Genomic DNA, 27643 nt, shown 5'->3' with positions numbered 1-27643 from the left:
TCAAATATGACTGTCAGATAGATTGGAATAGTAGCTCTATTCATTCTATTTCTAACAGCAACATACAGTTCCAGATACAGCCCTGCCATTACTCGAAGGCAGCAAATTCAAGAGTTTCAGAAAAGTAGTCACTTCCTGAGATCTATATTCAAATGTGTTTTTTTAAAGTAATTGCTTTCTCATATCTGTATTCAAATAGTTTACAAATGTAGTTACTTTCTGAGATCTGTTTTCAAATAGTTTTAAAAAGTTCATTTTTTGTTTTGGGGGGGGGGGGGTGGAATAGTTGTAATCACATCCAAAGTAGTTACTTTCCACAAGGCATAGTTAACATTTTTGTTTATGAAAGTTCAAATAGGAAGGCTGGTCTGAATGCTCATTTAACTTTATCAAGCAGCAATAACATCATTCATTCTGTTTCCTATACTACGGGCATAGTGGGAATGAATACAAATGTATCATCCTCAGCATAGTGTCTCGTTCTTCTCTTCTTCCTATTAGCCATGCATGGAATGTTATTCACCTATTTACCTTTAACCTATAAGCATGGCACAATAATGCACGTTCCCCTCAATGCCTTTCCCCCAGTGAGGGGTTCGATGCCAGCTGCCCAGCAAAGGGCTACCTGTCATCAGTATCTGGCGCCGAGGACCATTCCCCAGAGACAAAGCCCATACCCCAAACTATTTAATAACATTCCACATTGCATTCTGTCTCTGTTGCTCATTCAGTTATGCCTGAACTCTATCGAACTATAGTTATCCCTGGTCTGACACACACACACAGGTCTAAATGTGTTTGTTTTCAGCTGTTGAGAGAGGCACACTAGTTCACTCCTATGACTAACCCACTGCGTTCAGTGAGAGAAAAAACAGCCACCCTGTACTTGAAGATACACTTACAGTAAATGTCCTTTTACAGCAGTCATTATGAACCCGATAGACTTCCAGAGCTTGACTACAGTACCTATTATCATCATTTAGAAAGCATGTGAAAAGTCAGACTGTAACAGTCCCTACCTGGACATGAGTTTAGGCTTCTTTCCTTGTGCATATACACTCTGTGGATCTGTTGGGACGGAATGCAAATTGGAGCAGGTCTAGGGTTTCTGGAATGATGGTGTTGATGTGAGCCATGACCAGCCTTTCAAAGCACTTCATGGCTACAGACGCGAGTCATTTAGGCAGGTTACCTTGGTGTTCTTGGGCACAGGAACTATGGTGGCCTGCTTGAAACATGTAGGTATTACAGACTGAGCCAGGGAGAGGTTGAAAATGTGAGTACCTGTCCTGGTAACAAGTCCTGATTTTCTTTCCACTGCTGTGAAATCAACACTCATGCGTACATCCACAACACGCTCATCAAAACACCCTGTGACCTCAAAGCAATGTGACTGAGTGAAAGCACACACACACACTGGGAAACCTGCTTCAACCTCAGACAAGTCTTGACTCATCTGCCCTATGTTTACCTGACAGACGAGCGTGGAGCCAGTGTGTGTGCTTTTCTGTAACTGACCCTTGAGCAGATGTCACATGTCTTTCCCCAGTAACCTGTCGGAGGAGTGCCGACCCTTGGCTCGTTTGATTGGCGCAGGGCCAGCGGCCTGACACAAACACACACCAGTAACTCTCCGTAAAAGCACCCTGTGATGACGTCACATGTTTACACGGGGAAAACAAACAGAAGGGAAGAGAGAAGAGAAAGAGAGGAGTTCACTTTGTTTTTATCTTTTCGATCTTCCGCTCTTCTTGCCTCTCTCTCTCTCTCAACACCTTGCATTTACTCACTCACGCCGTCTGTGTCTGTGTTTGAGTCAAAAGTGCTGCTGCAGTGTCTTTGTCTGAGCAACAACAACAAACTAGAGCTTTGCTAGTCCTCCACAAAGGCAGGGAGGGAAGGAAGGAGTGAGATAAGGGAGGGGAGGGAGGAGAGGGGCGGAGGGGAGAGGGGTGAGCTAGAGGTCGAAGGTTATTGGCTGTGCAGCTGAAGTGGAAGAGGTAGTAATTTGCTGAATGCACGCCTGTCTTTTATCCACTCTCCTTATCTGAGCAGGACAGAGAGATAGGATATAGCTCAGAGCAATGACCACTTTTAAACACATACACACATACACATGCACATACGTACATTACTCACACTTGCCCACTTTCACAAACATACACATTCACAAACACATTCACAAACACAAACAAAAACACAGTCTCACTGCAGAATATAATGTTTTTTTCATGTTTCTCCAAATTCCAAAGTGTTTTTGACACCATGGGTTGACTCCTCCTGCTCAGTATTGTTAATTTTCTCCAAACATCAAATATCAAAGTTGCTCAAAAACGCCAAATTTACAAGGTTAGGGTTTTAAACTACTGGACTGTTTTGCAAGCACAGACTGGAATATGTTACAGTCAATAAGTGCATCAATGATGTCATCCCCACATTGACCTTGCGTACATATCCAAACCAGAAGCCATGGATTACAGGAAACATCTGCACCGAGCTAAAGGCTAGAGCTGCCGCTTTCAAGGAGCGGGACACTAATCCGGACTCATAAGAAATCACGTTATGCCCTCAGACGAACCATCAAACAGGCAAAGCGTCATACAGGACTAAGATTGAATCCTACTACACCGGCTCTGACGCTCGTCGGATGTAGCAGGGTTTGCAAACTATTACAGACTACAAAGGGAAACCCAGCAGCGAGCTGCCCAGTGACGCGGGCCTACCAAATGGGCTAAATTACTTTATGCTCGCTTCGAGGCAAGCAACACCGGAGCATGCATGAGAGCACCAGTTGTTCTGGATGACTGTGTGATCACGCTCTTCGTAGCCGATGTGAGCAAGACCTTTAAACGGGTCAACATTCACAAGGCCTCGGGCCAGACGGATTACCAGGACGCATGCATGGACCAACTGGCAAGTGTCTTCACTGACATTTTCAACCTCTCCATGACTGAGTCTGTAATACCTACATGTTTCAAGCAGACCACCATAGTCCCTGTTCTCAAGAAAGCGAAGGTAACATGCCTAAATGACTACCGCCCCGTAGCAAGGCTGGTCATGGCTCACATCAACACCATCATGCCGGAAACCTTAGACCCACTCCAATTTGCATTCCTTCCCAACAGATCCACAGATGACGCAATCTCAATCGAACTCCACACTGCCCTCTCCCACCTGGACGAAAGGAACACCTATGTGAGAATGCTGTTCATTGACTACAGCTCAGCGTTCAACACCATTGTGCCCACAAAGCTCATCACTAAACTAAGGACCCTGGGACTAAACACCTCCCTCTACAACTGGATCCTGGACTTCCTGACGGGCCGCCCCCCAGGTGGTAAGAGTAGGCAACAACACATCTGCCATGCTGATCCTCAACACTAGGGCCCCTCTGGGCTGCAAGCCTAGTCCCCTCCTGAACTCCCTGTTCACCCACGACTGCGTGGCCAAGCATGACTCCAACACCATCATTAAGTTTGCTGACAACACACCGGTGTTAGGCCAGATCACCGACAACAATGAGACAGCCTATAGGGAGGAGGTCAGAGACCTGGCCGTGTGGTGCCAGGACAACAACCTCTCCGTCAACGTGAGCAAGACAAAGGAGATGATCGTGGACTAGAGGAAAAGGAGTGCCGAACACGCACCCATTCACATCAACGGGTTGTAGTGGAATGGGTTGAGAGTTTCAAGTTACTTGGTGTCCACATCACCAACAAACTATCAATGCCCAAACACACCAAGACAGTCATGAAGAGGGCACGACAACGCCTTTTCCCCCTCAGGAGACTGAAAAGATTTGGCATGCGTTCTACGGCTGCACCATCGAGAATCAATGTGCAGGGGTACAGGATAGTCAAGGTAATTTGTACATGTAGGTAGGGGTAAAGTGACTATGCATAGATAATAAACAGCTTGTAGCAACAGTGTAAAAACAAAGGGGGGTGTCAATGCAAATAGTCCGGGTAGCCATTTTTATAACTGTTCAGCAGTATTATAGCTTGGGGGTAGAAGCTGTTGAGAACCTTTTGGTCCCAGATGGTACCACTTGCCGTGCGGTAGCAGAGAGAACCCTATGACTTGGGTGCCTGGAGTCTTTGATTTGGGTGGCTGGAGTCTTTAGGGCCTTCCTCTGACACCACCTGGTGTAGAGGTTATGGATGGCAGGAAGCTTTGGCTTAGTGATGTACTGGGCTGTACACACTACACTCTGTAGCGAATTGCGGTCGGATGCCAAGCAGTTGGCATACACTGCTGAGGTGTTTGAGGATTTTTTTTGGCCTTCCTGTGACACCGGGTGCGGTAGATGTCCTGGAGGCTACGCAGTGTGCCCCCAGTGATGTATTGGGCAGACCCTCTGGAGAGCCTTGCAGTTGTAGACAGTGCAGTTGCCATACCAGGCATTGAAACAGCCTGACAGGATGCTCTCAATGGTGCATCTGTAAAGTTTGTGAGGGTCTTAGGGGCCCAGCCAAATTTCTTCAGCCTCCTGAGGGAGCGTTCCATCTCCATGACTGTGTTGGTGTGTGTGGACCATGATAATTCCTTAGTAATGTGAACACCGAGGAATTTGACGCTCTCGACCTGCTCCACTACAGCCCTGTCGATCTGAATGTGCTCGGCCCTCCATTTCCTGTAGTCCACCATCAGCTCCTTGATGACATTGAAGGAGAGGTTGTTGTCCTGGCACCACACTGCCAGTTCTCTGACCTCCTCCCTGTAGGCTGTCTCATCAGGCTGGCCCTGCGGCCTTGTGAATATTAACCTGTTTAAATACTTTACTCACATCGGCTACGGAAAGCATGATCACACAGTCGTCCGGAACAGCTGGTGTTCTCATGCATGGTTCAGTGTTGCTAGCCTCGACGCGAGCATATAAGGTTATTTAGCTTATCTGGTAGGCTCATATCATTGGACTGCTCGCAGCTGGCTTTCTCTTTGTAATCTGTTACAGTTTGCAAGCCCTGCCACATTCGACGAGCATCAGAGCTGGTTCACTCTTGGTCTTGTATTGCCGCTTTGCCTGTCTGGTGGTTTGTCTGAGTGCATAGAATGATTTCATATAAGCATCTGGATTAGTGTCCCGCTCCTTGAAAGCGGCAGCTCTAGCCTTGAGCTTAGTACGGATGTTGCCTGTAATCCGTGGCTTCTGGTTGGGATATGTACGTACGGTCCGGTCCCGACGTCCTCAGGACAGATAGACGGGATAGAGGTCCAATTTCTCTTGAGCGATCTGCCTCTGCTTGCATGTGGACAGGCAAGCACACACTCACATATAGATAGATAGCATGTGCCTCATAACATGGATCCCAGCTCCAGTGAGGGAGTTAAGTGGTTGTTAAACAAACTGCCCAGTTGGACCCTCCCACTACTGTCTCTAACTGTTCAGAAACATCTCGCCTGGAGGCTCATGCATCTTTCTCATTCATCAACAATATTGCTTTCAACACAGAATTTATCTTTCGCTTTCACTATTTTTCCATGTCTCGCTCTCTTTGCCTTTCCTTAGTTCTCTCGCTTTTCTCTCCCTCCCTCCCTCTCACTCTCTCCTTCTTCCTCCTCTCCCTCTCTCTCTAGTAAAAAATCACACCTGCAGCGTAACGTTGTTGAAAAGTTTACAGGAGTTGACCAACAGGGTTAGCATCAACCAGCTAGCACACCCCTCCCAAACAGTGATCATTAAATTATCTGTGTTGTTGCTTGTGATTCAGTATTTAAATCCCCACTACCCTTAATTATCTCTCTCTCTCTCTCTCTCTCTCTCTCTCTCTCTCTCTCTCTCTCTCTCTCTGGACAACAGGCAGCCTATTCCTTTCTCTCTCTCTTGGTGTCTCTGTATCTCTCTCCCGCTGCCCCCCCCCCCTCTCTTTCTCTGTCTTCCTTTCTCTCTGTCTCTGAATCTCTCTTCAGCTGTCCCTCTCTCTTTCTTTCCCTCTTCCTCTCTCTGCAACTGTGTCACCATGGTTACTCTGGAACACCAAGGTGTCTGTTGCCAGGGCAACGGGAGGCGGCTGGGCAGCGAGTGACAAGCCGTGTTAATTCCATCACCCATGAACCCCACGGGACCGCAGGCATTCGTCTTCATCGCACACATACACACACACACACACACACACATCGTCAGATCGCTGTCTGTATGCCACAGCCAATGCATTAACTATATAATTTAACCACAGTTGTCTGGATAAATGCACTCATCGCTCTCTTTTTTACGCATTCTCTCTCTCCCTTGCCTGTGCGTGTCTGTGTATGTGTGTGTGGTGGTATGTGTGTGTGTGTGTTGTATTAGTAGTCTTGAATGGTACATTCACATTTCACATTTCCTTTACGCTGCTAGTATATTAGCTGTTTTGAATCCCTTCCTCTCTTTCTCTCTCTCTCCCTCCCCCTTTCCTCCCAACTTCCGTAAGATCAAAGGTGAAAATGTACTTGTTCTTTCGCTTTACTTTCAGCCCATTCTAGTTATACAACCATATGTCCCTCTCTCAAGACCAGATGTAGATCCCTTACGTCTCCCTACAGCCCAGCAGAGTGGTACATATCCCCAATAACACAGACCCGAACATGTAGGTTGTGTCCCCAAATGGCACGCTTTTCACTTTATTGTACAATACTTTTAGACCAGGCCCTGGGCAAAAGTAGTGCACTACAAACACTGTAACGGCCAACTTTAATTTATAAAGTAATTTGGGGTATTATCGACATTGAAATACTCAAAAATGTTTTACGGCAATATACTGTATATTATGGTGCAATGTTGTGGGCAGGGAAATAATTGCTGTATTACAAATAGTACTGTAATTCCATCCCACAGTCTGACTGCCAAAAATCCTTTTGACCACTAGTTATATTGTTGTTTCTGGCGCATTAACATATTTTGAGGTTTACCTTGTAAGAAGCTATATTTGTTGCACCCATTAAGAGGGAAATGCTGTACCAATTGAACTCCTATGTGTTTACAGTGCCCCATCAATTTAAATTGTATAGGGGACAGATTGGATTGGCAGAAATGTTTAAATGGTTGAGCATCTTGCCATGTCCTCTTGGTCTGTTTCGCCCTGGTTGATGCCAGTTTGGAAGCCTTTGTTAAGTGATATAAAACACCAAATATTAATGAATATGCTGTTATGTGTCAACATGTTACCTATCAGCCAACCTACTTGCACCAATCAATTGTAATTACAGTAAGATACTGTGAAATATAAACCCCTCTCCTCAATTAAATTCATTCATTCATCCATCCATTCATTCATTCATTCTGATTACGGTAGCATAAAAATAAGTTTAATAAAGTCAATTTTACAGTATTGTACAGTAACGTGTTGTCTCACAATGGGGAGGAGAGGGACGTGAATGATAGCGGTACGGGGACAGTGATGTAGTTGTTATGGGATTGAAACATGGATAGGACTTGGAGCACACTTGGAGCAGCTGTAACATTTAACAGAAGGTCACTGACCATGATGAGATGGGAAAGGCTGCCGGTCTTTACTGTTACAACCTCATACAGACACAGACACGCATGTGTGTGCACACAAACAACATGCACACATGTGCGTACAGATATACACACATGGATAGACACACACACAGAAACACATGCTGATGCAGACACACACATGCTCACCCACACACACACACATGCTCACACACACACATGCTCACACACACACATACTCACACACACACACACACACACACACACACACACACACACACACACACACACACACACACACACACACACACACACACACACACACACACACACACACACACACACACACACACACACACACACACACACACACACACACACACACACACACACACACACACACACACACACACACACACACTCTCTCACCAAAGCACAATCACTCACATTTTCACACACTCGTCATCCATGCGTAAATGCCAGTGCCCAGCTTTCGCTCTGCTAATAGTGAGAACTATCCAGGCATGAGAGGATTTAGTTAAAGGGGCAATCAGCTGTTCAAACGATAACAAAGCCAAACCCCACCACTGTTTTGATTAAACGCTGAGGGATGGGGCTTGAGAAAGGCAATCACTTTCAAATTCATAGACAGAGCTACACTGTAAAAGGGTTGCCGTGAGTTTAACAGTAACTTACAGGCAGCTCGTGGTAATTAAGTTACTGTATATTGCGGTACAACTACTGTAATCTAAATACAGTATCAAAGCAAGTACTGTCCAATGAAACACAGTATAATAATGTATGTATAAGAATTTATTTAAAAAAAGTAAATACTGTAATTGTAATGAATGAATGAATGATTCATTCAATTCATTGAGGGGAGATGTGGTTTTTATTTCACAGTATTTAACTGTAATTACATGGGATTGGTGCAAGCGGGTTGGTTGGAAGGTAATGTGTTTACACATTACAGCATATCAATGAGTATTTGTTGTTTTAGATCACTTGCACTTCTCGAGGCCTTAGCAAAGACTTCCAAACTGTCAGTGACAACAAGGCCAAACAGACCAAAAGGACATGGCAAAATGCGACATGCTGCCACTCCAATCTGTCCTCTATACATTTTAAATTGATGGGGTACTACTACCACATACCAGGGCACAATTTCCAAATAGCAATGGAACTTAGGCTTAACGATGCATCGTTCCTACGACGACCGGAGATGTAGCATGCTTTTCCTAAAACACCAAGCCGAAAGAACGTTTGCCAAGTGCACTATTGAAGCAGGTGTCGATACTGATAGGATCAAAAGAAACGCAGCATTGCTCTCAGATCAGCTTTCCCCATTCAAATATTGTATTACCTTAACATTAGAATTCTTCCATAATACTGATGACGGATCAACTTCCAGAGAGATATCACCTACGGCCGCAAATATTGAGGCAGGCTTATTCTAATGCTTATAAGCATTAACCTATAATTACCCTATAAAAATACTCTCAATCAAGATTTGCCACATCATTGTGCACATGTTACACATCATGGAATATATTGAGGCAAAAATGACAGACAATAGCCTACAATTGGCTAAATAGAAGTCAATTGAATATAAACATGAAATTATTTTAATATGATTGAAATATATAGGCATGTAGCCTATACCTTAGGACTATTTATCTACAGTCTTCTCAGTTTTCATTTGAAACATACTTTTATCCTCGGTTTATAACAATTGCAAAGACATTGGCAACTTTGTATTTGTAGCCAACTTAATTCTGAAGTTGTTGTCGGTCACAGAGAGCGAGATAAACATGTTGATTCTGTTTTAAGCAGAGATCTTCTGTGTTTAAAGTGAAGCGGAGGGGCAAAAAAGTATCTAACGATACACTTATCTGTTCTACAAGGTCAACTTTATTAATGATGGTTTTGGGAAACAGTTCAGAGATTTAACGATGCGCCTACAAAAGTTCTAACGATGAGCTTAGCCTGAAGATGCATTTTGGGAAACCAGGCCCAGTTAAATTGGTACAGCATTCACACCTAATGGGTGCGACAAATATAGCCTCAAAATACTTCAAAATATGTTAATGAGTCAGAAATAACAATACCAGGAACCCACTAGTGGTCAAAAGGTTTTTGGAGCTTCATAAACAGTACATTACTGTATTCTGCGGGATGGAATTACAGTACCATTCGAAATACAGCAAGTAATTTAGTCAATGGCAACATGATGGAAAAACACCTTGTTGCATAACACCCCCCTCCCCCCACACACACAGAAAAAAACTATTTGTGATCAAACATGTTGTTGCACATAAGCACACACACACGCCCTCACAACACACTCACACACACACTCACTCACACACAAACAGGGCTTGCTGCGTGCCCTGAGGAAGGTAAATTGAATAAGGCTGTGTAGCAGAATGTCGGCTGGGGACGTAAACATGGTTAGAGAGGATCCATGGACACACAGATCCCAGAGACACACACTAATGAATAGGAACATACTGGAGACACTGTCCTTTTAACACAACACTCCATTCAAAAGCCTAACCTACGGTAGTCTACTCATACAGTCAATTTATAACCCCAAGACACTGACTATAACCCTAAGACACTGCTTCCTAACACAATAGATTCAAAACAGGACGCTGTACAAAACACAATTTATAGCCTACTGTAGTCTATTCAGCCAACCTGCAAGACACTGATATAGGCAATTCACAACCACAAAACCTACAGCAAAGGACTTACATTTTAATCTATTAGCAGGCACTCTTATCCAGATCGACTAACAGGAGGAATTAGGTTTAAGTGCCTTGCTCAAGGTCACATCGGCAGATGTTTTACTTCGTCAGCTCGGGGATACTGGCCCAACGTTCTTAACCACTAGGCTACTTAAATACCCAGCAGCCCTATAACTTCCAGAGGATGAGAAAGATCCTTCCATTCAGTCTGTTTATTCATGTTTGTGTGTTTCATTTGAGCACAGCCAGTCAGTGATACTGAGTGAGCTGCTTTGTCTTTGACGCTCTGGGTGTGTTTGAAGTAAAGGGTCCACTGGGACCCACTGTAGAGCGAGAGAGAGAGCGAGAGAGAGAGATTGTGTGTGTGTGTACACACACAGCTCTCACCACCCGCTGTTCACTCGAGGACAGGGGAACAATATCTGAATAGGGATTAGTGGCACATCTTGATTGGAGTGTGAGGGTTGGCAGAGGCACATGTTGATGATGCTGATTTTGAGGAGGGCGCCAGGTGATGATGCGTATGGTGTAATGATGTGACAGTCCAGGAGTTAGCCCAGCATTGATTAGACATTGTGGCTTTAATTACAGTGCATCGTATCCTCTGATTGGTGAATCAGAGTAGGAGAGGAGGGATGAGAGGAGAAGAGGACAGGTGTGTGTACTCGACGCCGACACCTCTGCCCAGACACACACAAACACACACACACATCTGCTGTCGCCTAGTGCCGGATAAACAAGGATTGGAGACGAGACAGGAAGAGCCGTGAGGACTGACAGCTGTTGGCTGTCTCAGGTCTCTAACTACCTGCAATTACAGTATCTACACACAGTGCAAACACACACACATATCCACCCACCCACCCACACACACATCAAACACATTTCATATAATATTCCTTCTGTGTAGAAAACTAGAAAGCACATTCATTCAATACCTAATCAAAAAGCAATGACACAGGCCCCAGGAGAAGCACTCTCTTGGAATTACTCAGCAGCAACATCAACAATAATTTAGAATGGACAAAAATAAACTTGCAGAACAGGCATCTTGTTTGTATTTCTGTGTCGGTGTCCAGGGAGTTAGGGAGAGCTTGAGGAGAGAGTGGGACGGTGGGAGGGATGGAGAGAGAAGATGGGGAGAAAAGAGGTTTTTAGAGTCAGCAGGTGAGAGAATTTCAGCATCAGAGCAGTATTGAGTTATCAAGGCACCCTGTCTCTCTCTAAAATAAGCAAGTATCTAAGTAAGCACTTCCTTAGACAATGTATACCATGTGTATCCTGTACATAGACTAATAAAACTCTCTCCCCTATCTCTCTCTCTCTTTCTCTCTCTCTTTTCTCTCCCTGTCCCTCTTCCTCTCTCTTTTTCTCTCCTCTCGCTGACACAGCCAATCACCACAGAGGTTAATGTCATACGCACGCTCCGGAAGATCCCTCCACCTGATCGTTAGTTAGTGTGTGTATGTGTGTGTGCATACAAGTGTGTGTGTGTGTGTGTGTGTGTGTGTGTGTGTGTGTGTGTGTGTGTGTGTGTGTGTGTGTGTGTGTGTGTGTGTGTGTGTGTGTGTGTGTGTGTGTGTGTGTGTGTGTGTGTGTGTGTGTGTGTGTGTGTGTGTGTGTGTGTGTGTTCAACATTACTGCTGGGCCAGCACGAAGCCATGTTCAGGGGACTTCACTCTACATTACCCCTCAGCTGTAACCTTGGCCTGGTGATCTGCCAGGATTCTTTACAGGCCTCCCATCACACATAGAGATACTAGATAGAGCTTTTTCATTCATCAGTATAGAATGGAAACCATACACTCTATAGCGGACATCTTGGAAAGGTGTTCTGGAATAACCAGTATTACAAAACATTTAGGGATGACAGACTCCTTCCTTCAAATCTTAATTTTCAACGCTTTGTGTGTTTTATAACATTTGTTGTATTCGGCGCATGTGACAAAGTTTGATTTGATTTGGACAGTGTGTCACTGAAGGTGCAATCCTATTCTATTTCTATGAATTAACCCTATATGAAGCAGTGTGTAATAAGTGAAGAGCTCTCTCTCTCTCTGCATCCAGTTACAGCCACTGTAAATCACAGAGCACCTATCAGCGGTTAATCTTTGTGTCAGATGACAATTTATCCATCAGCCAACGACCGACAGACAGTGTGGGTCACCGGCAGCCTGCGAAAACATTCAGTCACTAATCAGCTCCCTCGCAAACATGATTACATTTCAAATCACATTAGCCTCAGCACGCCAGCTACAGGACAGCCTAGTCAGGGCAATACGAAGCAGTGGACAGTACAGGCCCAGAGGTAGACAGGAGAGGCATAGAGGGATAGACAGGGGTGTAGAGAGAGAGAGGGAGAGAAAGAGAGATAGTGGGAATAAAAGAGATGAGGAGAGAAATCCGAGCAGACGCACACACACACATACATGCGTGCACAAACTTGACCACAAAATCCTCCCTCTAGCATTAAAAAACTCTTCACCACCTTGTCCACCCCTACCTCTCAGTCCGTCTTGTCCCCTACCAACCCACACACTACCTCTGTTCTACCACAGCAGGCCACCTTGTCATCCCAGGTCCAAGCTCCAGAGCTTCTCCAGGGTTGCGCCGAGGCTCTGGGACTCCCTCCCTTCAGTCATCCGTGAGTCCATCACCTCCTTTCAGTCCCACCTAAAGATCTTCACACACACACACGCGCATAACACCTGCTCGCTCACTCATCCACTGACATATCATACCCTTTCCCTTCCTTGAACCCTATTCCATACTCCTCCTGTTTATTCTGGTGATTTGCTGTTTTGATTTTTTTTATTTCTTGTCTTGCCGTTTCTGCAATTGAACAGTGACCTTGGGTCCTTGAAAAGCGCTGTGTACATATCCCATGTTATTATAAGTAGAGAGGATTGACAAGGAAGCCATGTCACCACTCTAGACCCTTTAGTTCCTCTTCAGTCCCTCCCACCCATCATCTCAGTCTCTGCAGACTCACTCAGATCATCTGAATAGTATAATCATCGTGACAGGATAGCCTCTCGATTACCTACGGAAGGAAGAAAGGCGGTAGCTATGCACAATGGCCACTCAGCCACAGTGAAGAATATCCCTCAATGAGACTAGGATTCAGTCTAGTCCTTCAATGACACAATACTCTGAACAAGGCCAGCCTACTGTATCGCCTTCCGATCAAAATAGCTTTGGGCCCAGTCCTAATAGTTCTGAAAAAAAATCACTGAGGAGGGAAAGAGGCAAGGAAGGAAGGAAGAAAGGAAGCTATTTGAACAGGGCCAAGGTCACTACACTATACTGTACTGAGCTGGGCAGGTTCTTTTATGTCTAGAACCACTCCTAGGGCCCTCTCCGACATCTGATTAGCCCATCAAGGGTGCTCAAGACTGGGCTTATGTCTGTTTGAAGAATGCCTCCTAACCTCCAGCCCTCCTCTCCAGATGGAGCTCATTGAGCTGAGAGCAGGTCAAGAGGAGCAGTGAACACTCCACTGTGACATGAAAAAGGTATTACAGGAGGAGAGGAAAGGAGAGGAGAGGTCAGGAAAGTGGAGGAGAGGAGAGGAAAGGAGAGGTCAGGAAAGGAGAGGAGAGGAGAGGAAAGGAGAGGTCAGGAAAGGAGAGGAGAGGAGAGGAAAGGAGAGGTCAGGAAAGTGGAGGAGAGGAGAGGAAAGGAGAGGTCAGGAAAGGGGAGGAGAGGAGAGGAAAGGTCAGGAAAGTGGATATGAAAGGAGAGGTCAGGAAAGTGGAGGGGAGAGGGGAGGGGATGAGGGGGGAGGAGAGGAAAGGAGAGGTCAGGGAAGTGGAGGAGAGGAGAGGAAAGGAGAGGTCAGGAGAGGAAAGGAGAGGTCAGGAAAGTGGAGGAGAGGAGAGGAAATGAGAGGTCAGAAAAGTGGAGGAGAGGAGAGGAAAGGAGAGGTCAGGAAAGTGGAGGGGAGAGGGGAGAGGGGAGAGGGGAGGGGATGAGGGGAGAGGAGAGGAGAGGTCAGGAAAATGGAGGGGAGAGGGGAGGGGATGAGAGGAGAGGAAAGGAGACAAAATGGAGTGTTGGAGTGTAGTATCAGGTTTACTGTCTCAAACAGAAAGCAATTGAAGGAGAGGAGGGCAGTGTAACCACATGTTGTAAAGGAATGTTGAAGACACAGAGACACAGGGCTTTGTAGTGTCTGGGTGTGTGTTCTATTCTGTATGTCATGAATGCTGTGAATGCGTCTGTACCGTATCGTTGCAGGGTGATTTGCACATGAAAAGGAAAGAAGGGAGAGCTGCTTTGACAACGCCAACAGCAAGATATTCTCCTTTCTGAATAAATAACGCTGCCTGATGGGAAGCTAGTGCACGGCAGGATAAAACACTAGTCTTCCAAACCACCTCCTGGAGCGCTGAATCAATGCACCTCCCATCCCGGATATGAAACAATGGGATATGTTAAGACTGGAGTGTCTCACCGGGAATGTATGGAGGAGATGGGAATGGTTAGGAACAGGAGGGAATGAGCGATGGGAACGGTTAGAAATGGGAGGGAGGATGTAGTGGCATGAGTGGGTATGGTGATGGATGCCGTGTTAGGTGTGTGTGTGTGTGTGTGTGTGTGTGTGTGTGTGTGTGTGTGTGTGTGTGTGTGTGTGTGTGTGTGTGTGTGTGTGTGTGTGTGTGTGTGTGTGTGTGTGTGTGCGTGCGTGCGTGCGTGCGTGCGTGCGTGCGTGCGTGCGTGCGTGCGTGCGTGTGTGTGCGTGTGCGTGTGTGTGTGTCTGCGTGCCTGCGTGCATGTATGTGGCCATTCTTCTTATCAGTCAGGAAGAGATCATATATACCCTAACTCAGTCCCTCCCTCACGGCTTCCCTCAGCGTTGGGTGAGATAGAGGAGGAGCAGGCGGTAAAATAGAGTTGTTTATCCACTCCTCGGTGCGGCTGTCTCCTAGGTGACAGAGCCCAAATGAAAGCACTACCGGTGAAATATGACACTGATGATAGGCTGCCTGCTCTGCAATGCTCTCTGCACTGGGGATGGAATTGACTTGATCCTCCAGAGTCCTTCAGATGAGACGGAGGTAAGGAGTGTGTATGTGTGTGTGTGTGTGTGTGTGTGTGTGTGTGTGTGTGTGTGTGTGTGTGTGTGTGTGTGTGTGTGTGTGTGTGTGTATGCATCTCCATTTAAGTGTGTCAATAATAGGGTCTGCCTACCAGTTTCCGGAGACAATCAGGGCGGTGTCTCTCCGGGGAGCAACTGTGAATGAACACACACTCAGGGAGGGACGGAGGAGGAGAGCAGTGAATGGTCTGAAGAGTTTTCATTGATGGGTTGAACCTCCCAGCGTGTGCCTGCATACACACACTCACTCAGGCCTGCACGCCCCACACACACCCACCCACACATGCACGCACGCACGCACGCACACACACACACACACACACACACACACACACACACACACACACACACACACACACACACACACACACACACACACACACACACACACACACACACACACACACACACACACACACATCCTTTTCCTCAGATTCCTTTCCTTATTTCATTACCTATTCACAAGGGGGCGTGGCGACAAGGTATGTTCACAAGCTATTGGCTGTTTTTAGAATGGTTAAGATCATCAGACAAAGAGGATTCTTATTCATATTGATTAAATCTGTGTGTTTTACAAAAAACAACGAATGGACTAGTCAAATTAGTCAACATATCAAACCACAGCCAGATGGTTAAAAAACAAATGCTGCGTCAGTAGGCTGTGGTCCTCGTGTTGTGGCTCTGAGCATGCAGTTGCATTTCCTCCCATTCTCTCCCAGTGGAGCAGGATGCAACTGACAACCATATCAGAGCCATAATGGCCCCTTTTCAGCTAGCGAGCTAGTGTGGTATTAGTATGAAGGGAATGTAGAGGTATGTCTGAGGGTATGGCATGACATCCAGGGGAGAGACACTAGAACTTCTAGAGAAGACAGATCTGAACTGTTCTCACAAAACTGCATAGCAACAACAGTGTGTCAACTGAGAGGGAAAATTGCCACATCAACACTGGAGAGATTTGAAGTTAAGAGAAAGAGAAGATAGAGAGGAAGAAGGAGAGAGAGAGTTAGAGGAAAAGAGAGATACGGCTTGTCTCCATTCCCACCTCTCTTTGACTAACTAAGAGATGAGCCACACACATACACGCACATATAACAGTGCCTGACAGGTTTCCTGCCGAGAAGCCTTTCCCCGTTAACACAACGTCAACAGGAAGCACTGCAGTAACAATGATAATGCTGCCCAACTCCAGTAGTTAGAAAGAGAGAAAGACTGAGAAAAAGAGAGAGGAAGCAAGAGAGAGGGAGAAAGAGACCTTGAAACGTTATTGAATGGAGAGGCAGTTTGAGAGCCTGTGGGACACAATACTCATGAAATCAATTAACGACCCGCCAGCCGTATCACTGTTTTAGACACACAAAACACACACACGCACACCATCCTGACATCACAGCGTAGAAATAGACTGAACACACACATTTTTCTGTGTTTATTTATTTGTATTATCTTTTACTGCTCTCGGGTTATTATTACTGTTTGAGTAACCTTATTTACTATTATGAATTGATTTCTTTTTAATTCTCTATGCGGCGCGCACTGCACAGAACACCGGAAGAACTATCACTGAATTATCACCGTGAACTATTGTTACGTAGCCTAGTGGTTAGAGCGTTGGACTAGTAACCGGAAGGTTGTGAGTTCAAACCCCCGAGCTGACAAGGTACAAATCTGTCGTTCTGCCCCTGAACAGGCAGTTAACCCACTGTTCCCAGGCCGTCATTGAAAATAAGAATGTGTTCTTAACTGACTTGCCTGGTTAAATAAAAGTAAAATAAAAACGTTTGTTTATCTGTCAATTAATCCCGTAAGGGATGGGTTGCCAACTGACCAATTGACTCAAAAATAAAATGTAATTCATTGATTCATGTCATTCATTCACACGCATACGCAAGTAAACACACACACACACACACACACACACACACAGTGACTTTGGAGAAGAGGAGCTGGGTAGAACATGGTCAGTGAACCAACCATAGAGGGACCGGGAGCGACAATAAGGGCATAGCTGATGCTTAAACCTAACCCTTAACCCCTTAACCATGACCTAACTCTTACCTTAACCCTAACCCCAATCTCAACCAAACCCCTTAACCATGACCTAACCCTTACCTTAACCATGACCTTACCTTAACCCTAACCCCTACCAAACACCTTAACCATGACCTAATCCTTACCTTAACCCCAGCCCCAATCAAATCCCTTAACCATGACATAACACTTACCTTAACCCTAACCAAACCCCTTAACCATAATCCCAACCAAACCCCTTAACCATGACCTAACTCTTACCTTAACCCTAACCCCAACCAAACCCCTCTAACCATGACCCCAACCAAACCCCTTAACCATGACCTTACCTTAACCCCTACCCCAACCAAACACCTTAACCATGACCTAATCCTTGCCTTAACCCTTACCTTAACCCTAAACCCAACCATACCCATTTACCATGACCTAACCCTTACCTTAACCCCAACCTTACCTTAACCCTAACCCCTACCAAACACCTTAACCATGACCTAATCCTTACCTTAACCCCAGCCCCAATCAAACCCCTTAAACATGACATAACACTTACCTTAACCCCAACAATCCCTTTAACCATGACCTAACCCTTACCTTAAACCCAACCAAACCCCTTAACCATGACCTAACCCATACCTTAACCCTAACCTAACCCTTACCCCAACCAAACACCTTAACCATTTTTATTTTACCAGGCAAGTCAGTTAAGAACACATTCTTATTTTCAATGACAGCCTAGGAACAGTGGGTTAACTGCCTGTTCAGGGGCAGAACTACAGATTTGTACCTTGTCAGCTCGGGGATTTGAACTTGCAACCTTCTGGTTACTAGTCCAACGCTCTAACCACTAGGCTACCCTGCCACCATTACCTTACCCTAACCCTAACCCCAACCCAACCCCTTAACCATGACCTAACCCTTACCTTTACCCTAACCCCAACCCAACCCCTTAACCATGACCTAACCCTTACCCTAACCCCAACCCCTTAACCATGACCTAACCCTTACCCTAACCCCAACCCAACCCCTTAACCATGACCTAACCCTTACCTTAACTTTAACTTTAACCACATTTTTATCCATTCTGAATTGAAATACTGGTTTGGGCGTCCAGGACGTTCATACACAGAAGCACGCACTAGACTAGTGACGGAGGTGGTTCGGTGAAACACTAAAGGAGAGATGGGAGAGAAGAGTGAACCTGAGATGACCTTCATAAAGCAGAAATAAAGAGAGCACTGTTCACTCTCCCACTTATCTTTGTCTCTATGGTAACCGAGCCTCTGGGTATTTAGTAGAAACCCTGAACTTCCTGTTTTCTCGGGAGGCGGCATCCAATCAGGAGCCAGAGATTTCAGGTGTGGGGTTAGTGTGTCCTATATAGGCGGAGCTCAATCCCCACAAGGGGCCATGGACACAGATAGAGAGAGAGGGAGAAGGGGGAGCAGGAGAAAGAAATAGAGAGAGGGGCAGGAGAAAGAGAAGAGAGGTTAGAGATCGACATGATGAAAGAAAATAGGAAAAAAGAGTGAAAGTGAAGGGAACAAGATAAACAGAGGGAGGGAAGTAAAAGAGGATGTTGAGAAGTCTTTTAGTAAAGAAGTGTATTGAGAGAGCAGAGATATAAAGCCTCACCGGGACACATAGAGGAGTACCACTCTACGGAGCATGCTGGCTACGCCTGAGTCTCCAAAAGACACCTAGGTGCCTAGGGTGCCCATTGGGTGCCCATTGGGTGCCCATTGGGTGCCCATTGGGTGCCCATTGGGTGCCCATTGGGCGCCCATTGGGCTTTGGACAAACGTAGTGCACTATATAGGGAATAGAGAGCCCTTTGGGATACAACCCAGACTCCCGAGAGAGAGAGAGAGAGAGAGAGAGAGAGAGAGAGAGAGAGAGAGAGAGAGAGAGAGAGAGAGAGAGAGAGAGAGAGAGAGAGAGAGAGAGAGAGAGAGTCATACACTATCTAGTTAGCACTGTGCTTTGCTACACAGTCAGGTAGCCACTTAATGGCCACGCTAGAAAGGACAGGAGTGGCGATAGCATCAGAACTATGACCATCAAGTGCATGAGCTTTTGGGTCTTGTTCTACTGTAGCATTAGGATTTGGCTACAGTTAGAGTATGAGTTACGTTTATAGTTGTGGTTGTGGTTTGAATTCCATTTGTTGCTGTAACAGCACAACCCTTTGGATCCCTCACATTTTGTACCTGTACATTTTGTTTTCCTGGATGGCTAACAATTCCAAACTGTCCCAGACACATCCCTGGATATTGATTGTGATTGTCGAATACTGGTTTTCCAAACCCTAGACTCAGTGCTCACATTTTCCTGGGCAGCATTTGGATTCTCTAAATTTGATGGGAACTGTGATGGAAAACAGTGCTCAGCTTCTGAGATCCCTTTAAAAGCAAGAACAGCAGACTGGCAAACACACACACACACACACACACACACACACACACACACACACACACACACACACACACACACACACACACACACACACACACACACACACACACACACACACACACACACACACACACACACACACACACACACACACACACAAGTGTACAGTGTACAGTGTACAGTGCACAGGCACACACAGTTCCACTCAGTCAACACACCCAACACTACCAGAGAATTCCTGCTGCTCCGACTTGACCCATATGGACGAACAGCAGAATTCCTGAGTGAGGAAGCTTTGTCTCGCTACAAAGGGAACGTTCTTATGGTGTGGGACCAATGTGTGTGTGTGTCCTTCAGCATACCAACGCTTAGTTCATAATGCAAATATTATGGTTTTTGTATCGCTTTGGTACTATTTTCACAAGTATGTGGTAAAATTTCACAACTCTTAGTACAAAACTCAAAACAAATCTTTAAAAAGGGCTTTTTTTTCAAAACTTTTAGCACATTTTTAATTGACTAAGTACAACACAAAATCACACAGTAACCTTTTCTAGAAATACCTTTAATTGCCTGTAATTGCCTTACACAATGCATTGCTCACAATACTTTTCATGTGATTCTCTTCTCATTTATTTAAATACGTTTGGCCATCGCTTAATCCAACTGGGCTTAATGGTTAATCACTTAACAGTTTGGCAAACCTATAGAATTTAAACTGGTTGGGCTACTATATATGGATTTTGAGAACTACAGAAATAAAATGTGTTGGTAAAGTATAAATATCTAAACTACATGTATGATAAATGATAACCATAATGACTACTGGTTATTGCTAATTGATTTCAGATAGTGGTAACCACAATTGGTGTCCATATAAAAGGGTGTGTGTGAACACTTGCAATTTCTTTCAACATGGAGCAGGATAGACAGCAAGGGAGAGGAAGAAATCAAAGAGCTCGCGGACAAGAGGTGGGCATCAGGGGGGCAGACGGCAGGGTACTGTTGTGTCTAATGAAGTCTAGGCCGGTACGTCTGCAGGGTATGCACTGTGCTTTACCATGACATTTACAGTAAATTACATATTGTAATGCATGTCAATTCACAAAATGTTACAGTATCGTTCCAGTATGATCTATTGGAAGTATACTCTGTTCTATCCTCAGAATTGACAGAAGACCCCATGGCCGTGTGCTGACCGACCAGCAGGAGTGGGCATTGGTGGAAAGTGTGAGGGCCAGAAATGACATACGGCTGTCTGAAAAAAGCAGACCATTGAGGAGAACGATGACACATTTGCCAGTTTGGCATCCATCAGCCTTCCAACAATCGCCCGCCTTTTGAAGAGGCACCAGATATCTATGAAACAAATTTACCTGTTGCCTTTTGAGAGAAAACAACGACCAGGTGAAACAACTACGGGCCAAGTATGTTCAGGTACAGCACTATATACTGTATTACTGTTACTATTAATGCACATGTTACTTCACAATATCATATTGTAACTATACTGAAAAATAACTAACCAAAATATATATTTTTTGAGGGTAATAGTGTTTGATGTTGCTGTGAACCATCACAGGTACATCTTTGTTGATGAAGTGGGCTGCAACCTGGCCAAAACTCGGCTCTGTGGGTGGAAACTCATCGACCGTCCAAGTGCCTGGACAACGTGGGGCAAATATCTCCATGTGCGCAGCTATCTCTGAAGATGGTGTGGTAGGACGTAAGCCATTACTTGGATCCTACAACTCTGAACACCTCATTGTGGTTCTCAATGAAATTGAGCCGGCCTGTCAAGGTGAACGGGTCACCTATGTCATTGTGTGAGACAATGTCAAGTTCAACCATGCAGAGGTGGTTCAGGCATGGTTTTGGGGCCATCCCTGATTCGTGACCCTATACCTGCTCTTATGCACTCCTTTTTCAGCATGGAGGTGGAAGGTGTACGTTCGCGATCCTGTGACGTGCCACCCTCCTTCTGGTCATGGATGAGGCATGTGACGACATCTATGTCAAGCTTGGATTCGCCATGCCTAAAGGTTTTTCCCGCGGCGCATGAACAATGAGGACATTCACAGTGATATGGATGAGAATTTATGGCCAAATGCTCAAGACAGGCTTGACGCAAATTAATGAGTTCATTTAATTTGTTTAATTTAATTTCTTACATTAGATTAGACAGTACACATTTTGTTTGTTGCGTGAATGATTGTAGAGGATGTCATCATTAATCACACCTTTGATTACACATTTGATAGATATTATAGAAATTATAGATTTTGTCAATTTTGTTGGGTAATGTAAGTAAGTATATTGCCTAATGTGAACTGTGTAATGTAGTACTGTAGCATATTACTTCCAGCACTTCTAAGGGTGATGTGAAATGTGTATCTTGCATTGTTTGCTATTGGATTAACTGGTTGTTAAACGACAAAATTGACAAGATCTAATTGTGATTAAAACAATGTTCTCATTACATTTTTACAAGTAACTTGAGAGATGTTTACAATCCAAATTGTATTTTTTTACCAGGCAAGTCAGTTAAGAACAAATTATTATTTTCAATGACAGTGGGTTAACTGCCTTGCTCAGGGGTAGAAAGACAGATTTGTACCTTGTCAGCTCAGGGAATCGAACTTACAACCTTTCAGTTACTAGTCCAACGCGTTAACCACTAGGCTATGCTGCTGCCCATAAATGACACAATGACAGGTTCTGAAAGAAAGACTGGCTGCGTTACATGTGTGACCAGTTCTGAGTTTTGTACTAAGAGTTGTGAAAGCTTACCACATACTTGCGAAAATGGTACTAAAGCGATATTTTTTTTAAATGTAAATCAAACCGAGCCTCTGGTCACATACAGTTGAAGTCGGAAGTTTACATACACCTTAGCCAAATACATTTAAACTCAATTTTTCACAATTCCTGACATTTAATCCTTGAAAAATTCCCTGTATTCGGTCAGTTAGGATCACCACTTTATTTTAAGAATGTGAAAAGTCAGAATAATAGTAGAGAGAATGATTTACTTAAACGTTTATTTCTTTCATCACATTCCCAGTGGGTCAGAAGTTTACATACACTCAATTAGCATTTGGTAGCATTGCCTTTAAATTGTTTAACTTGGGTCAAACGTTTCGGGTAGCCTTCCACAAACTTCCCACAATAAGTTGGGGGTGTTTTGGCCCATTCCTCCTGACAGAGCTGGTGTAACTGAGTCAGGTTTGTAAGACCTCCATGCTCGCACACTCTTTTTCAGTTCTTCCCACAAAATTTCTATAGGATTGAGATCAGGGCTTTGTGTTGGCCACTCCAATACCTTGACATTGTTCTCCTTAAGCCATTTTGCCACAACTTTGGAAGTATGCTTGGGGTCATTGTCCATTTGGAAGACCCATTTGCGACCAAGCTTTAACTTCCTGACTGATGTCTTGAGATGTTGCTTCAATATATCCACATAATTTTGCTTCTTTATGATGCCATCTATTTTGTGAAGTGCACTAGTTCCTCCTACAGCAAAGCACCCCCACAACATGATTCTGCCACGGCCGTGCTTCCTGGTTGGGATGGTGTTCTCCCCCTTTTTCCTCCAAACATAACAATGGTCATTATGGCCAAACATATCAAATTTTTGTTTAATTAGACCAGAGGACATTTCACAAAAAAGTACGATCTTTGTCCCCATGTGCAGTTGCAAACCGTAGTTTGGCTTTTTTATGATTGTTATGGAGATGTGGCTTCTTCCTTGCTGAGTGGCCTTTCAGGTTATGTTGATATAGGACTCGTTTTACTGTGGATACAGATACTTTTGTACCTGTTTCCTCCAGCATCTTCACAAGGTCCTTTGCTGTTGCTCTAGTATTGATTTGCACTTTTCACACTTTTCGTCCCTGGCGGTGTAGTGTGTTACTGATGGTAGGCTTTGTTACTTTGGTCCCAGCTCTCTGCAGGTCATTCACTAGGTCCCCCCGTGTGGTCCTGGGATTTTTGCTCACCGTTCTTGTGATCATTTTGACCCCACGGGGTGAGATCTTGCGTGGAGCCCCAGATCGAGGGAGATTATCAGTGGTCTTGTATGTCTTCCATTTCCTAATAATTGCTCCCACAGTTGATTTCTTCAAACCAAGCTGCTTACCTATTGCAGATTCAGGCTTCCCAGCCTGGTGCAGGTCTACAATTTTGTTTCTGGTGTCCTTTGACAGCTCTTTGGTCTTGGCCATAGTGGAGTTTGGAGTGTGACTGTTTGAGGTTGTGGACAGGTGTCTTTTACACTGATAACAAGTTCAAACAGGTGCCATTAATACAGGTAACGAGTGGAGGACAGAGGAACCTCTTAAAGAAGAAGTTACAGGTCTGTGAGAGCCAGAAATATTTATTGTTTGTAGGTGACCAAATCCTACAATGTGATTTTCTGGATGTTTTTTCTCTCATTTTGTTTGTCATAGTTGAAGTATACCTATGATGAAAATTACAGGCCTCTCTCATCTTTTTAAGTGGGAGAACTTGCACAATTGGTGGCTGACTAAATACTTTTTTTGCCCCACTGTATGTACATACATACACACATAACATTACATTACATTACATACATACATACATACATACATACATACATACATACATACATACATACATACATACATACATACATACTCACACACTCACAGAAGCAGTGAACAGAGCAAGGCTATTCCTGTCTCTGTAGTTACTAGGGAGAGAATCTGCTAAGATCAAGAATGCCTCCACTTACACCACATGAAATATCAGAATAGATCAAATACTATATGAACTGGCTGGGTTGGGAATCCCAGTCACATGGACATCTAAATTGCATTGACCGACAGCATCTACAGCGCATTTGGAAAATATTCAGACCCCTTGACTTTTTCTATTTTGTTACATTACAGCCTTACTCTAAAAATGTATTAACTTGTATTTTTTCCGTAATCAGACTCTAAGCTCTATGGACAATTCCGTCAACCTCGTGGCTTGGTTTTTGCTCTGACATGCACTGTCAACTGTGGGAGCTTATATAGACAATCATGTTCAATCAATTGAATTTACCACAGATGGACTCCAATCAAGTTTTAGGAACAACTCCAGGATGATCAACAGAAACAGGATGCACCTGAGCTCAATTCCGAGTCTCATAGCAAAGGGTCTGAATACTTATGTAAATAGGGTATTTCTGCTTTTTGCTTTTAATACATTTCCAAAAACCTGTTTTCGCTTCGTCATTATTGGGTATTGTGTGTTGAGATTGCTGAGGATTTCTTTTTTTCATAATCAATTTTAAAATAAGGCTGTAACGTAACAAAATGTGGAAAAAGCCAAGGGGTCTGAATACTTTCCGAAGGCTCTGTAGATCTCTCTATTGTATAGTTGAGCAGGGTAAGTGGTGTGTACCAGTACTAACAAGCCCAAATAAACAGACAGAAAGTTAGCCTTGTCTCAATGTGTTCAAAGATAGGCCGAGCTTACACTGAGTATACAAAACATACGGAACACCTGCTCTTTCCATGACATACACTGAGGGGTGAATCCAGGTGAAAGCTATGATCTCTTTTTGATGTCACTTGTTAAATACACTTCAATCAGTGTAGATGAAGGATAGGAGACAGGTCAAACAATGATTTTTAAGCCTTGAGACATTGTTTTAAAGGTTTCCTGTACTTAACTAGGCAAGTCAGTTAAGAACAAATTCTTATTTACAATGGCTGCCTGCTGGGGAACAGTGGGTTAACTGCCTTGTTCAGGGGAAGAATGACAGATTTTTACCTTGTCAGCTCAGGGATTCAATCCAGCGAACTTTCGGTTACTAGTCCAACGTTCTAACCACTAGGCTACCTGCCGACATTTATTTTATTTTTTTTCATTTCACCTTTATTTAACCAGGTAGGCTAGTTGAGAACAAGTTCTCATTTGCAACTGCGACCTGGCCAAGATAAAGCATAGCAGTGTGAACAGACAACACAGAGTTACACATGGAGTAAACAATTAACAAGTCAATAACACAGTAACACATGAATTGTGTATGTGTGCCATTCAGAGGGTGAATGGGTAAGACAAAATATTTAAGTGCCTTTGAACGGAGTATGGTGGTAGGTGCCAATCGCACCGGTATGTGTCAAGGACTGCAATGCTGCTGGGTTTTTCACGCTCAACAGTTCCGTGTATATCAAGAATGGTCCACAACCCAAAAGACATCAAGTCAACTTGATACAACTGTGGGAAGCATTGGAGTCAAGAAGGCTCAGCATCGCTGTGGAATGCTTTCGACACCTTGTATAGTCTATGCCCCAAAGAATTGAGGCTGTTCTAAGAGCAAATGGGGGTTGCAACTCAATATTAGGAAGGTGTTCCTAATGTTTGGTATACTCCGTATAGATGTGTGTTAACCACTGAGAGCTGCATTCATAAGGACAGAGAGGCTATCAATGGCTTGTTGGCTGCTATGCTGGATTCACATGGCTCTGGCTGCTGCGTTTTAGCTCCTCTCGTCTCTCTCTCCTTCCTGGTTGTCACTCACTCCATTTCTCTCGTTCTCTTTTATCACCCTTCCCCTGGTCTCAGTTGAACGATTGTTAGAGTCAAACTCGCTGCATATTTTCCTTTCACCCAACTCTCACTCATTCTCTCTCTCTCTCTCTCTCTCCTCCATTATCTCTCTCTCTCTCTCTCTCTCTCTCTCTCTCTCTCTCTCTCTCTCTCTCTCTCTCTCTCTCTCTCTCTCTCTCTCTCTCTCCCCATCTCTCCTCTCTCAGTGTAAGTTTGTCTCTAGTCTGATCTGTCACTGGCAGGCTGTATAGTTTAGTTGAGCCAGTAGTTTACTACGAGGAAAATTGTTCTACAGTGCGACTCAAACACTGACCTTGAACACACTTTTAACAACACTCCCCAGCTACAATGAACGTGAGCGAGGGAAAGCAACAGAGAGAGAGGGGGAGAAAGGGGGAGAGAGAAAGGAGAATGAGAGATTGCGAACGGGTGAAGGAGAGAGAGAATAGAGGTGGGTGTCAGCAATAAAGAGAGGAGGAATATTCAGAAGAGGAAAAGACCCATAGACACACTTCACACAGGGTCGCACAGTGTGTGTGTGTGTGAACTGCTAGATACCACACATAACCCCTCACAGGGAGAGGAGCGTGTCCTGTTCACTCACACACACACACACACACACACACACACACACACACACACACACACACACACACACACACACACACACACACACACACACACACACACACACACACACACACACACACACACACACACACACACACACACACACACACGACTCCTGACAAGAACAAGTCAGATTAGATAAAGTGCATAGTAACCTTTCAATCCTGCTGCTCTCCCGATCCTGAAATACTCCTTCTTTTGTCAGTCGTTCTTCTGCTTCCTCCAAAAGCTTTAGATCCCTCCGTTTAATCCCTCCATTCCGTTCAGATTCAGTGTTACAGTAGAGACCACAGCAGAGACCATTGAGATGACCACACTCACTTCTCTTCCTCTAGCTTCTCTCTCTCTCTCTTCCTCTCTCGGTCTCTCTCTCTCTGTGCTGGAACAGAGGAGGCAGTCGGACTCAGGAGCAAGTAACTCTCTGGGTCCTAGTGTCTCCTGGGTTGACTGAAAGAATGTCATTGTTCCTTGTCGCCTTGCGAGGTGGCTTGCACGCACGCAAGCGCGCGTGCGCACACACACACACACACACACACACACACACACACACACACACACACACACACACACACACACACTAGTCAACGTCACACAGAACAAAGTGAGCTTAAGTCTCTAGGTCATTTTTTCTCCACCAATTAGAAAAGCAGTTAGTGATCTGACAGCCATAATTAAAATGTAATGTTTCCAGACAGAGAAAGAGACCCGCCTTACAGGGAA

General features: G+C 44.6%; 1 protein-coding gene across 1 annotated transcript in view; it reads right to left on the bottom strand.

Moving 5' to 3' along the window:
* Nucleotides 1-27294, bottom strand: part of foxn3 (forkhead box N3) — a 110767-nt gene extending 83473 nt beyond the window's left edge. Inside the window, exon 1 of the mRNA XM_052486550.1 lies at nucleotides 27079-27294. The gene's annotated coding sequence lies outside the window, so the exon portion shown is untranslated. The remainder of the gene's footprint in view (nucleotides 1-27078) is intronic.
* Between the last annotated feature and the right edge of the window lie 349 nt (nucleotides 27295-27643).

Source organism: Oncorhynchus keta, chromosome 29, assembly GCF_023373465.1.
Source record: "Oncorhynchus keta strain PuntledgeMale-10-30-2019 chromosome 29, Oket_V2, whole genome shotgun sequence".
Classification (NCBI taxonomy): domain Eukaryota; kingdom Metazoa; phylum Chordata; class Actinopteri; order Salmoniformes; family Salmonidae; genus Oncorhynchus; species Oncorhynchus keta.
The sequence above is the reverse complement of the archived record's forward strand: the minus strand, read 5'-3'. Positions and strand labels throughout refer to the sequence as shown.